Genomic DNA, 15,419 nt, shown 5'->3' with positions numbered 1-15,419 from the left:
AACTAAGAGATGTATAAGTTTATAGGTTTAGCTTCTGTTTCTGGGTAAAGCTAGAAAAAAGAAACAATACTTTTGTCTTACTCCTGAATGCTTCACAAAAATGGAAAGAGTTCGTCATTTCAATGAAATTCATACTTATTTTCTCTTTCTTTTTTCAGTTTTATGTATTTATTCAGAAGGTGACTTAACTGGATAATGACGTTCTTTTAGCATTATAAAATCCAATGTTTTGAAATATTTTTTCTTTTCAATTCTGTATAACTTTTATAATTCTGAAGAGATCTTCTTAGAAGCTTTCTATACATTCAGGTATTTTGCATGATGTCTAATGTAATCAGTAACTGTCCATCTGAAAGAAACTGGTCTTTCCATTGATCAATTAGTATGCCCAGTAGAAAAAAACTAGATAGGACTTTACAAGTTAATTGGCATCATAAACTTTCCATTTATCCAGATCTTTTTCCAAACATTCACTAAAGGTTGCAAATTAGAGCAAATGCTGACACAGATTTGTATTTTCCAGGATTTTTAAAAGCACAAATCAGAGCTCCATGACCTTCCATGGAGTGGCCAAAAGTAAACATCCTTTGGTGTTCCACTAGAAAATTGGAATTCATGAGTTAGGAAGCTCTTCAGTTACATAAGCATACATCCTTTAGTTAGTTTTTCAAGGTTCTACAGTGGCATTTATATAAAACCCAGCAGCAGTGCCAAAGTACTAGCACTCATCTTTGCCTTTAATATTGCATACACAATGGCTAGTATCTGGAGAAATGACAACGCCATGTTGTAAGGCAGTCTGATGATAACCAGATTTTGTTATAAACATTTTTCTGGTGCAACTTAGACCAGACATCCATTATAGTGTACATCATTTTCTACTTTCCACCTTTGGTCTTATGTAGATGGCAAATTTTATTTTGCAGTTTAGCTCATCTCTGTTGTGTTAAAAAACTTTCTGCACTCCCCCAAAGCAATTGTTGCTGGAAATGTTTCAACATCATTCTCCTATCCAATTGTTACTGCTTTGTTGTCTTAAGTAAAAGGCAGATGTTCCTTGACAGCAAAAGGGGGCAATGGGGGGAACAGAAGAGATATTTTTCTGTTTTACTTTTGGGTATTTGGCCATTAACCTAAGCATTGTTTAACCCAAATTGCATACTGAAATTGACGTTGTATGGATCTTAATCTGATGATAGATTTTAATTAAAACATTTTGCAAGATTGAAAATTTTATTTTAGCTTTACTATTCTCTTTCCCAGCATTTGTCTTGAAATTTCAACTTTTCTACATTTTGGTCTTGGAAGTTATATAACACTAAATTCAGGGTAAGTAATTATTACATTATTTAACCTGCTGAAATACTCTTTCTTTAAAAATTCTTTTTATCTCTGTCTATCTGAGGAATAGCACTGGCTGGTCAATTCCTTCCTTCTTAGGCAATTCTCATCATATTTTGAGGAATTCATCAAGGAGAATTATAAAAAGCAGTTGGTGACTAGCTGGATATTGGGAACAGCTTTATTAAAAGAAGTTCAATGTAGTACCTAGGGATTAAAATTAAGATTTATCAAACATGCTAATAAAGTTGATAAAAAAATAAAATGGAAACAGAAGCTGGTATAGTAGATATATCCAGAGAAAATAAGACTGTCTTACAGACACTATTTTAAAGTTATGAGAACAAGCTTTCTGTAATCATATTTCTTAACAGAATCAAGAATTAAAGCTTTAATTAATCACAGGAAATAGCAAAGCCATCATGGGATAAATCAGGGAATAACACCAATATTGTCACAGATGAATCAGAAAAAAAAAAAAACTTTCAGAACTTTGCTTATTGTTCAGAGTCCCTGGTTATTGGTCCTATTTGTTCCTTGGAAACTTGTCTGCCTGAAAACAATTCCCTCTTGGGTGGGTAGTTTGTACACCTCTCAAGCCAGACCAAGGTGACCTAAAAGCAGATTAATAAAAATTTTCCCAACATTTCCCCCTTTTTTCTTTGAAAGAAGGCCAGTAGTATTTGTCAGGCTCTGGGAACTGTTGCTTTTTTTTGCAGGCTGCCTCAAGATATAATTTAACATGCATCAAATCTGAGAATAATAGGCTTGACAATTTTGAATACATTAATTGTGATTGCCAATTGTTTTTCATATTAACAATGTAAAGTCAAATTTAGTAGATGCTGGCTGGGCGTGGAGGTGCACGCTTGTAATTCCCATGTTTGGGAGGCAGAGACAGGAAAATCACGCAGATTCGAAGCCAGCCCTGCTGGCTTAAGAGACCCTATTTCCAAATAAAAAGTACAAAATAGGTTTGGGAGTGTAGCCAGGAGGTAGAAGGGCTTCCAGGAACCCCAATACCACCAAAAACATTGAGAAGATGTTGAAAGTAAGATAATTGTAAATACCCCTAATAAAGTCAGTCTTAAAACACTTATGACATAAAATTTAGAGTTCAATTTTGCAGCCTGATGTGGCACTCTTCAGTTTTTTTTTTTTCTGCACTCTTATCAGCTTCTGGATGTGACTGAGCAAGGTGAGTTGTATTCTTTAGGATCAGCTTGCATGACTTTTCAGATTTTTTGTAAGTAGTCTAGTGTTGTCTCTGTGACTGTTGGCTTCAGATGGCTGTGATAAACTTGAATAGCAAACTGGCTAATGTTTAGTCTAATACCCACTTATACATTTTAACATTTGGGAAGCGCAAATATAACAGTACAGTTACACAGGAGTTAACTTTCATTTTAGAAGTAAAATTTAGATAACCATAGAAAAAAGAGACAGTATAAAATATAATAAATTATCTTAACATAGCATCACTGTACAAGTTTTGGAGAATTTTAAATATAACCATCTTTATCACACATCTTTATCATTCCTTGGGCAAACTTTCTCCCTCACAAACATTCTTTGACATGCTCAAACATTCTGTGATTTGCTTTTAGGCATTTGATATCCTTTTTCTTCCTCTTCTATTTGGGACACTTTTAGGACAGACTTTTTCATACAAGAAACTTTTTCATATTTAAAATATTTTCTGGACTTCCAGGAAGATGGTGAGCAAGAAAAACAGTGTTTACAATTCCTGCTGACACTTGATCTCCATTGTCTAACATACAGCACTTTACATACCCAGAAAACACTATCAGTAGAGGAATAAAAACTATAAATACAAGGGACAGAGAAAAAGATTAGAAGAACAACTAGACAGTAGAAAAGAAACCTGCCTACCTTATGGTGGCAGGCCCCATGCTGGCACCATCTTGTCTCACAACACTAGACTCCAGAGATCAAAAGGAAAACAAGGAGCTGAAGTGAACAGCTGTACATCAGTCAGTTGTAATTCATCTGTTTTCCCTGCGCAAAGACTGGCAAAATCTTCCAGCAGCCAAGCCCCCCAAGCCCTCCAGGGATTCAGAGTGGAGCCCAAAACCAGAAAATAAATACATCAGCCTCCTGGCCAAGGGTGCTGTCATGGCACTATCTTGCCAGCAGTGGCCAAGTTCATTACGCCTGCCAGATAGCTAGACCAGTGCTCACCAAAATCATAGGTGAAACTGTGGCCCCTGCAGAAGAACTCCCAGCACTGCACCCCCAGGGACTTGCACAGCTTTGATAAATTCCCTGGGTCTGAGATCATGCAGTTCAATCCAGTGAAGGATTAGTAGTGGCAGAGATTACCACACCCTAATGACAGTTTCCCACAGAAAATGTCTAACTCAGTGCCTAAAGGGTCTCCCTCAGCCGCGACTAACTCCCTGGGTCTGAGACTTTGCGATATAACCCAGTGAATGAGTAGTGGCGGCTGAGATTACCACACCCTCCAGAGATCCAGAACACCATAAGTGAAGTCGTGGTGATCTGAAGAGGAACCCAGAAAAGGTGACAGTGGGATCTGCTGTTAAACATATCAGAAGCTCAGACAGACTCAAGCTCTTATCAGCAGAAAGTGTGTGGGGAGTCCTATGATTAACATTAAACTCAGTAAATAGGATCTCTGGGAATACCACAGACCTCCCAATTGTGATAAACAGGGAGAAGACAGACTAGTCCAGCTCTAGCTGAGGAGAACCAAGACTCCTACATTGAATTTGGTCTCAGATGCATACACTTACCAACAGAGGCAGGGAGAGATCTAGGCTACAAAATTGAGAAAAGTGTGGAGGGTGACCTTTGCTCAATATTAAATCAAGCTCCATTGATACTGACCATCTACATAGATTAAGAAGACTCAAGAGAACTAGACTCACAGAGAGAAAGGTACAGGTGGCACTCAGTGTCCACACAGAGAGAGATTGTAGAAGATATATCTGCTGAATAGTCATTTATTTGTAGAGTCTTATTCATTTGTTGTTAGGGTTGTTTGGGTTTTTTCATCCTGTGTGTGTGTGACAATGTATGCCTGACTTATTTTTGTTTTTATTTGTTTGGATTTTATTGTGTTTTTTGTTTTTTGTTTTTTGTTTTGTTTTTAACCCACTTCCCATATCCTCTCCCAAGCTTCTTCCCTTGTAAATACCTATCCCTTTTCTGTCTTTTTTCCTCTTTTGATCTCTCCATTGTCTTGTATTAAACCCACTTCATATCATTGTACCAGAAACTCTACACTGGTTACTAAAATACTACTACATTTTTATTATCTCTAATCTCTAGTATATACTATCTTATCAAACTCATATTCTTAAACTATTCAACACTATCTGAGACATTTCCCTATTCTTCCATTTACTCCTTCACTTTCCTCCTTACTCAACCTTCAACTTGTACTGAATACAATACAACTTGCCCTTTGATAAACCAGCTGACACCTAGAGACTGAGATATATCCATCAGAAGCAACAGGTACAAACTTCTGAAATCATGGGAAGGAGGAACAACAATGGAGCAATGAGTTACCATAACCCCACAATAACAGAAACTGATAACACAGAAATGCAGAGATATCCAGAAGATCAAATCAGGAACTTAACTATAGAAATAATACAGGATTTTGAAAAAAAATAGAGAGATTCTGAAAGAAATAAATGATGCAATAATTGAAGACATCAATTCAAACTATAAACAATAGATTAGACCACTTGGAGAATAGTACGTCATTCCTAGAAGATGATCACTCCAAAAAAGAAACACATAGTTTATAACTTAAATAAAATAATGCGATAGCAGGTATTGTAGATTGAAGAAGTATGAGCCTATCTTAAGAGAATGAGCTAACCTAAGAATAATTGGCATACAGGAGGGAAAGGAATGTGAAACCAAGGAGCTTTACAATCTCTCCAAAGAAATAATAGCAGAAAAATTTTCAAACGTAGAACAAGAGGTTGATACACAGGTTTGTTTAAGAAACTTACAGAACTCCCTTTAGACAAGATCAGAGAAAAGCTTCCCCATGCCACATAATAGTCAAAATGACCAATGTAGAATCTAAGGAAAGAATCTTAAAGGCAGCAAAAACAAAAGGAAAAGTGACATTCAGAGGCAAACCAATTAGAATCACTCCAGACTTCCCAAACCAAGTCATGAAAACCAGAAAGACCTGGAATTATATATTCCAAACTCTGAAAGAAAACAACTTGCAGCCCAAGATTTTCTACCCAGAAAAATGATCTTTCAAATTAAATGGAGAAATAAGAAATTTCCATAACAAAGAGAAGCAAAGAAATTTTTGTCATCAAAACCAGCACTAGAGAAAATACTCAAATAGATTAACCACAAATAAGTAAATAATATACTCCAGAACCAGAGAAACAAGAATTTCCATCAATCAGACAACTAAGCAAAGAAAAACAAATAGTATTTCAAACAGAAATAAAATCTTAACATGTTAGGAATTAAAAATCATCTCTCAATAATCACACTGAATGGAAATGTCCTCTACTGGCCAACAAAATACATAAAGTGGCAAAATGGATTTAAAAAACTAAGCCCATTTATCTTCTGCTTGCAAGAAACAAACCTTACAAGTAAAGATAGTGAAAAACTTAAGGTAAAGGGCTGGAGCAAGGTAATCCATGCTAATGAAATCCAAAGGCAAGAAGGAGTAGCAGCTATGATATCAGACATGTTATACAGAATTGATCAACAAATTCAGCAAAGTATCTGGATACAAAATCAATCTTAAAAAATCAGAAGCTTTTCTGTACACCACTATAAATCCACTGAAAAAGTATTTCCACAAGCCCAAGCTTATTAGAAGAGACAAAGAAGGTCATTTTTACTTGTAAAAGGAAACAATCTAGCAAGAGGAAATAACAATAATCAATATTTATTCCTCAAAAATAGGTGCAGCTACTTTCATAAAACAAACTCTTTGTGACATTAGGTCACACATAAATACCAATACAATAATACTGGGAGACTTCAACACTCCTCTCACACAATTAAACTAATTTTCTAGACAAAAGGTCAGTAAAGATGCTTCAGGCCTAAAAAACACCATTAATCAAATGGACATGTTGGATGCATAGAGAATATTTCATCCAATTACAGCAGAGTTCACATTTTTCTCAGCTGCTCATGGAAACTTCTCCAAAATATGTTACATCCTGGGCCACAAAGTGAACTTTAGCAAACTCAAAATTTTGACATTTTTCCCTTTGTCTTTTCAGACCATAATGGAATGAAACTATAAATGAAGTATAAGAAGACCCAGAAAAAAATAAACATGTGGAAACTGAACACACTAATTAATGAAGAATGGATTATAGAAGTGTAAGAGTTCAAATCAAGAAAATTCTAGAAACAAAATAAAATAGAGGTACAACATATAAATAAAATAGAGGTACAACCTCTGGAACACTTTGAAGGCAGTATTAAGAGAGAAATTTACAGCACTGAGTGTTCACATAAGAAAAACAGAAAATCACCAAATAAATAAACTAATGACACACCTCAAAGCCTTTGAAAAAGAGGAAAAATCTAAACTCAAAGCCAGGAGAATACAGGAAATTATTAAAATAAGAGCAGAAATTAATGAAGTAGAGAATAAAAGACAATACAGAAAATCAACAAAACTAAAGCTAGTTTCTTGAAAAAATGAACAAGTTAGATAACTCACTAACCAACCCAACTAAAAAAAGATAGAATCAACTCAAATTATGAAGATAAGAAATGAAAAAGGAGATGTTACTACTGACAGTGTAGAAATCCAGAGGATTATTAGAAACTACTTTGAAGAACTATATTCCAAAAAATGGAAAATCTGGAGAAAATTGGCAACTTTCTAGATAAATACAACCTTCCCAAGCTAAGTAAAGAAGATATAGAAAATTTAAACCAACCAATAACAATAAAAGAGATTGAAATAGCAATAAAAAGCTTACCATCAAAGAAAAGACCAGGACCAGATGGTTTCCCAAGTGAATTTTATAAAAGCTTTATAGAAGAGTAATCTCAATACTCCTCAAACTATTTTGTGAGATAGAAAAAAAATTGAACTCTCCCAAATATATTCTATGAAGCCAACATCACAGTAATATCAAAACCAAATAAAGACAGTTCAGGGAAAAAAACACACAGTCCTATATATTTGATGAATTTGGATGCAAAATAGCTATAAAATAAAATACTAGCAAGATGCATTCAAAACCACGTAAAGAAAATTATACACCATGACCAGATAGAGTTCATCCCAGGGATGCAAGGCTGGTTCAAACTATGAAAATCAATCCATGTAATTCATCATATAAATAGAACCAAAGACAAAAATCACATGACCATTTTAATAAAAGCTGACAAAGCATTTGATAAAATTCAACATCCATTTATTATAAAAGCACTACAGATAACTGGAATAGAAGGAATATGTCTCAATATCATAAAGGCAAGCTAAAATAAGCCCACAGCCAAAATCCTTTTTTTTTTTTTTTTTTTTTTTTTTTGGTGGTACTGGGATTCCTGGAAGCCCTTCTACCTCCAGGCTACACTCCCAGACTTATTTTATGCTTTTTTATGTTTGAAAACAGGGTCTCTTAAGCCAGCACAGCTGGCTTCGAACCTTTTTGATCCTCCTGTCTCCACCTGCGAAGCGCGGTGATTACAAGTGTATCCCACCACGCCCGGCGTGAAAATAATTTAAAATGGTGAAAAACTTCAAAAAATTTTCCTAAAAACAGGAATAAGACAAATATTTCCATTATCACCACTTCTCTTCAATATAGTACTTGAGACTCTAGCCAGAGAAATAAGGCAAGAAAAGGAAATCAAAGGAGTACAAATAGGAAAAAACTCAAACTTTCACTATTTGCAGATGACATGATACTATTCTTAGAGGACCCAACAAACTCAACTAAAGGTTTACAGAACTGATCAAGAAAGTCAGCAAAGTGTATGCATACAAAAGTCAATCTTAAAAGAAGCTCTTTTATACACCACCATAAATTCACTGAAAAAGTAATTCGCAACACACTTCCACTTAGTATTTCCCACAATAAAATAAAATGCTTAGGAATAAACTTAACGATGTAAAAAAAAAAAAAACCTCTACAAAAACATAAAACATGTAAAAAAGAATTTTAAATAGATCTTAGAAGATGGAAAGATCTTCCATGTTCATGGATAGGCAGAATAACTATCATCAAAATCGCCACACTTCCAAAAGTGATCTACAGAGTTGATGCAATACCTACTAAATTACCAAGATTATTCCTCACAGACATAGAAATATTAGTCTTTAAGTTTATGTTGAACAACAAAAAAAACAGAAGAGCCTAAATAATTCTTATTAACAAAAATCATGCAGGAAGAATCACAATACCTGACTTTAAAATACATTACAAAGCCATTGTAATATAAAAAAGCATGGTACTGGCACAAAATCAGATATATAGACCAATGGTGCAGAAAAGAAGACTCAGAAACAAATCCACACACTTACAGCCAATTGATTTTTGACAAAGGGGCCAAAAACATATGATGGAAAAAAATAGCCTGTTCAACAAATGGTGTTGGCAAAACTGGTTAACCATATGCAGAAAATTGGAAATTAATTCCACTTTCTCACCTGCACAAGAGTCAATTCAAGATGGATCAAAGACTTGGAAATTAGACCAGAGACCTTGAGGCTAACTGAAGAGGGCATAGGTCCAACACTGCAACACATAGGCAGAGATAAAAACTTTCTCAACAAGACCCCAAAGGTGCAAGAAATTAAAAGGCGAATCAATACATGGGATTGCATGAAACTGAAGAGCTTCTGTTCAGCAAGTGAAACTGTCAAGAACCTCAATTGAGCACTAACAGAATGAGAGATTTTTGCAACCTACTCCTCCAATAGAGGGCTAATATCTAGAATATACAGAGAACTCAAGAAACTCAACACTAAAATAAAAACAAATAATCCAATAAAAATATGGATAAGTGAACTAAATAGACACTTCATGAAAGAAGAAATTCAAATGGCCAAAAAATGCATGAAAAAATGCTCAACATCATTGGCAATCAGGGAGATGCAAATCAAAACTACCCTAAGATTTCACCTAACTTCAACTACAATGTCAATCACTCAAAACACAAACAACAAAAAATGCTGATGAGGATGTGGAGAATTGGGAACTCTAAAACATTTTTGGTGGGATTGCAAATTAGTACAACCACTTTGTAAAACAGTATGGAGAATCTTCAGAAAAATAGGAACAAATTTACTATTTGATGCAGCAATCCCACTTCTGGCTATGGGAAACCAATTTACCAAACCAATGCATGCATATCTATTTCAACAGCTGCACAATTCACCATTGCCAAACTGTTCAGCCAAGATGCCCATCAACATATGAATGGATTACAAATCTGTGGGATGTGTACACAATGGAATTTTACTCAGCCATAAAAAACACAATTATATCATTCTCAAGGAAATGGATGAAACTGGAGGACATTATACTAAGCGAGATTAGTCAGTCACAAAATATAAGAAATAGAACGCTTTCCCTAGTATGTGAAAGCTAAGAAAAAATGGGTAACAGAGGAAACTCTAGATGAAAAAGGAGATCCTATAGAGGAGCAAATAAGACTACCTAACTGAGGAGATGGGAGTGGGGAAGAAGGAAACTCTCTAAATCATAGAATGTACTTAAACAAACATAGTGATGTCAACCACTAAGCCAAGAGTGGGAAGGTGGGATGGGTATGCAATGGGGTGGGGATTGGGTAGGGGCTAACTGGGCGATGTATGCTTGTATGTCTATACAAATTTTATTTTGTTTCATTCCATTAGGATGTATAAATACCAAGCACCAATAAAAAAATTAAAAATGTTTAAAAAGTCATTTATAATAATATATTGTTTATATTTACTTAGTTTACTAATTTTGATAGTTGTTTTATATTATCCCCCAAATAAAGTTATCAAACAAGCATAGTTAGCATTTTAAACCTCTTTTACAAAATAGACAAATAAATCCTGATTGGCAAGCATCATGGAAAAGAATCATGTTATTTTTTTTTTTTTTTTTTTTTTGTGTTTGTGTTACTGGGGTTCCTGGAAACTCTTCTACCTCCGGGCTACACTCCCAGACCTATTTTATATTTTATTTGGAAACAGGGTCTCTTAAGCCAGTGAGGCTGGCTTCTTCAAACCGGTGTGATCCTCCTGTCTCTGCCTCCCAAGAGTGAGACGCCACGCCCAGCTCATGTTAATTTTTTTTTCTTTCTTTTTTTTTTTTTTAGTGGTGCTGGGGTTCCTGGAAACTCTTCTACCTCCTGGCTACACTATCAGACCTATTTTTTATTTTTATTTGGAAACAGGGTCTCTCAAGCCAGCGAGACTGGTTTTGAACCTGCATGATCCTCCTGTCTCCACCACCCATGGGTGGGATTACAAGTGTGCGCCACCACGCATGACTTAAAATTTTTAATAACATCTTTTTTCTCTTATTTTTATCAACAAACTTAATTTATTTTTAATAATTTTAGTTACATAGGTTGGTTACATTTTTGGCCTTTGTGAATTGTGCTGGGTATGCATGTATTACTGTAGTTCTCTGGTTTCAATTCTTTTGAAAAAATACCCAGTACTTGTATGGCCAGATGATATGGTGGATCCATTTTCAGTTTTCTAAGGACTCTCCACAGTGATCTTTATAATGGTTGGACTAGTTTCCAATTCAATCAATAATGTAGAAAAGTGCCTATTTCCCCACAGTGTCACCAATAGTTACTATTATTTGACTTCTTTATGATTGTCATTCTAATTGGGGTTAGATGGAATTTCAGGATAGTTTTGATTTGCATCTTCCTGATTGCTAATAAGGTTGAACTTTTTTTTTATCTATTAGCCATTTGTATCTTCTCTTTTGTGAAATGTCTATTTAATCAGTTGCCTACTTCTTCACTGTGTTATTATTTTCTAGTGTAAAGTGTATTATATTTTTGTATATTTTAGATATTAGACCTCTTTCAAAGGAAAGGCTAGTAAAGATCTTCTCCCATTCTATAGGCTTTCTCTTTAGATTCCTGAAGATTTCCTTCTATGAGCAGAATATTTTTAGTTTGATGTATCCCACTTGTTAATTCTTGTTTTAATTTTATGAGCTTTGGAGGTCTTGTTGAGGAAGTTACTTCCTGTGACTATATGTAGAAGTATTGAACCTATGCCCTCCCATAACAGCTTCATAGTCCTAGGTGTCCATCAATAAATGAATGGATTAGAAAATTATGGTAAATACACACAATGAAATTCTACTCAGCCATAAAGAAAAATAAAATTACATCATTTGCAAGAAAATGGAAAGACCTGGAAAACATTATGTTAATTGAGATTAGCCAATCATAGAAAGTGAAGATTAATGTTTTCTTTAATATATTCAGGATCGAGATTAATTGGCATGCAAGAGAGACTCCAGATGATAAGAAAGCTCAGGGGAGCCAGGGAGAAGTGATAAGGGTAGGGGTGAAGGAAGACTTAGGTTCATTAATAGAAACACTACCAAAGACTATATGTGTGCATGTATGCCAACATCAGTCTGAGTATTTCATATTGGACAGGAGAGACATGGGGAAAGGAGGTCACCAAGATTATGTGCATGTATGTTATTGAAAATTTAATTTAATTTACATTATGATATGAGACTATAAGGCACCAATGGAAGCACAAAAACTTAAGTTACATGGACTGAATGGTATTTGGATCTATTTTAGTTATTATGGCTATTATTATTTTCTTTATGAGTACTCATCTATTTAAAAACCAATTTTGGTATCATGTATACAAAAGATAGACAATATATTTAAAAAGGCATATATATATATATATATATATATATATATATATATGGCAAAAAATACTTTGTAACTTTAATTTGTCAGGCATTTTATTTTCATAGATAGATTACTAATTTATTGATTGCCAAATTTAAAGTTTTAAATATTAAGCCACAATCGGTTAGAGACAATTGTTTTGTGCTAGTGAGCAAAAGACCATATAACAGACAAATACAAGCATGAAATCCTATACAGCAAAAGATGCCCAGTCAAGGTAGACACTAAATGAAATGATTTAGTTGGCCACATTTCCATCCTTGAAGAAGACTCCATACCAGACACCATTACTGCATATTCTCCTTTCAAGATATTAAACAGATAATTAACCCTTGAGTAGCTGTTATATAAGAGGATAAAAACAAAAAAAGTAAAGAAAAAATTTAGTTAGACAAAATAAAAATAAATTAGAACAACAAAATAATGTATGCACATGATTCCAAGGTGAACTTAAAATAAATCAATCAGATAAAAATGAAAATCCATGATTTCTGGAGTAAAATCCATATTTCATCATATATTTTTATTTTTTTAAATTTTTTGCCAGAGAGTTGGAGAGTGTTTAAAATGGAGAGCTTTGGAAAGTTTTAGAGAGTAAGAGAATAGAAAAAAAAAACATTAGAGAATAGAATTATAAAAAAATTAAGCATTATATATGCATCCCTCACTATATACTTTTATTTTTTATTGAACATAAATGGTATACATTTAAACTATATTTGATGCCCTCTCCCCCCGCCCCTGTTTTCCCTTCCCCCCTCCCACCAATGAATGTCCAGGGTAACCGTGCAACTATATACTTTTAAAAGTGAGATATTATTTTAAGCAGGGTTCAGTAAAGTATGAGTGAGGGCTTTTTAACAATATAAAATCAAAAAGGACATATTTTCTTAAAATTTGCTGTGGAAAATTTGGACTTTGAATAATAGGATATGATAGACATCACATCTGTTGAAAGATAGGATCTCCACCACTTTAATCTAGACCTTCTTATTAGCCATGTGTAATGGATTGCAGTATATAATGGAGTATAAATTATGTTTAAATTAATTTTTAGGAGACAATTTAGCAGGTGAAGGAGGAAAGCCATCTTGTTTTTACTGTTGTTTTTTTTTTTTTTTTTTTTTTTTTTTCTCACAGCTGACTAAGTTGGAGTCATTGGCTGAGCAGCAACACAGGGTATCCCAGACTGAGAAAACTCCCCAGAAATGACAGGAAAGGTCTTTTTTTTTTTTGTTTTTTTGTTTTTTTTTTTTTTCAGTTGTTGAGCAATGTGATTGTTGTTTTCTGGAAATATTTCATATTATTGCATTTATAACATTGGATTTAGACACAGTATGTTGTTTTAATACCTTCTCTAAGGCTGCATATTTTTTATTCTTCTCTTTTTCCATAGTTTGAATGACATGTAATAGTTATATGAGTCAGTTAAGTTTCCATAGCTTGAGTCACCTGTATGTAGTCAGATAAACAATATATGTTGTTTCCTTTTACAGAGAAAGGGACATTTTTAAGGAGAGCCCAAACAGAGAAAACAAGAGCCTCCCTCCTTGTCTAAGCAAACAGTGAATATAAGACAAATTATTTCTCAAATGTTACTGCAACCTGAGAAAACCCTTTTCAGATTAATATTGACTTTTGTAGCCAAGAAGATGCAAGACACTCACCAAAACTTGTCAGCTTTCCTTGCCCACGTTGGATATCATTTGTAGTGGATAGTATTTATGTTGATTGATTGATGAAAAGTAGTCTCTCACATGAATTACATTGGAGTCAGCATTGCACGTGAGGAGACTGGAAAGAGATAGCTCTACTTCTGCTGTTCTTCCACTAGCATTTTGCTTTTATTTAGGGTTTGTGCCCCTCCCAAGCCAGACTGAGGTGACCTAAAAGCAGATGAATAACAATGCTCCCAACAGATACTATCAAATTACTTTAGATGCATGTATGAAATGTCACAATATCAATTAGTTTTTTATAATTAATATGCAGCAGTAATGGTAATAAAATATTGAGGCTATCAATATTAACAATACTATTCCATAAACCCCTTGCCTAGAAAAATAAAGTTGCAAAAAGTTATTTTTAAATAATAAGCTGCTTGAGTAAATGCTCTTGCCAAAGTGAGAATTTACTTATTAGGGTAAAAATTTTTATTTTCAAGATGATAAATCACTCAGTGGACAAATTACTTGCTTATCAAATGATTTCTTATTTTATTTAAAAATCTTGTCTTGCATATTTGCAAATATAAAAATTTACATCACAATTGTTCAAGTCTATTTAGATCCCAGCATTCAAAGGCTTTTGGAAACCAAATACCTAACTTTATAAATAGCTACCCTTGTCCTTCTCCCTCCAAGTGCTGCTAAGTTTCTGTCAAGGTTGTGCTTTTATCTTACTACAGCTCTGTTTGACCAACAGGTTATTTTTGTGGTCATATTTTGTAATCAGAACGCATAAAGTTATACTTAAACCTATGAGAATAAATGACATTTTTGAATACACATAATAAGAACAGAAGACTGCAAAAATAAACATTCCCAAAAAGTGAGAGGAAGAAGATAAGTTAAAGGGGATAACACAAATATAAGATTAATAAGGATATTATTGTATCTCAGAGCCAATAAATGGAAGAGGTTTCTATTTTAGTGGAATGGACATAATTGTCATGCAAGAGAAGTTTAGAATAACAAAAAGTCAGGCAAAGTGGTGCATATGGGTAACCCTAGTACTTTGGATAATTTTAGGAGTAGTTTAGGTTTTACGTCACCCTCTGAAATTTAGAGAGATTCTATTTTAAAACAGACAAAAAAAAAAAAGAACTTGGGATATATCTTGAAGTTAGAATGTCTTTGGGTTCAATTCCTTTACCACAAAAGAAAGAGATTGATAAACTCATTTAAAATAAGTTTAGAAAACATTAAAAAGAGCAGTTAACGCATGGGATATAATCTGGTTTACTAAATGCATCAATTAATCTATAATACATCTCACTGAATTTGACTGAGAAAAGACAGTGAAAATCCATTATCAGAGTAAGGAGACCTCCGATTATATTTGACTAAGTAAGGCTTCTACTGGGGTGAGTGAGATTTAATATAGAAAAATGATTTAATTGTATGAATGATTTAACCAGAAGTGAGCAATTATTTTTTCTG

The sequence above is a fragment of the Muscardinus avellanarius genome (genome assembly GCF_963383645.1).
Source record: "Muscardinus avellanarius genome assembly, chromosome: X".
In the NCBI taxonomy this organism is placed as follows: Eukaryota; Metazoa; Chordata; class Mammalia; order Rodentia; family Gliridae; genus Muscardinus; species Muscardinus avellanarius.
The sequence above is the reverse complement of the archived record's forward strand: the minus strand, read 5'-3'. Positions refer to the sequence as shown.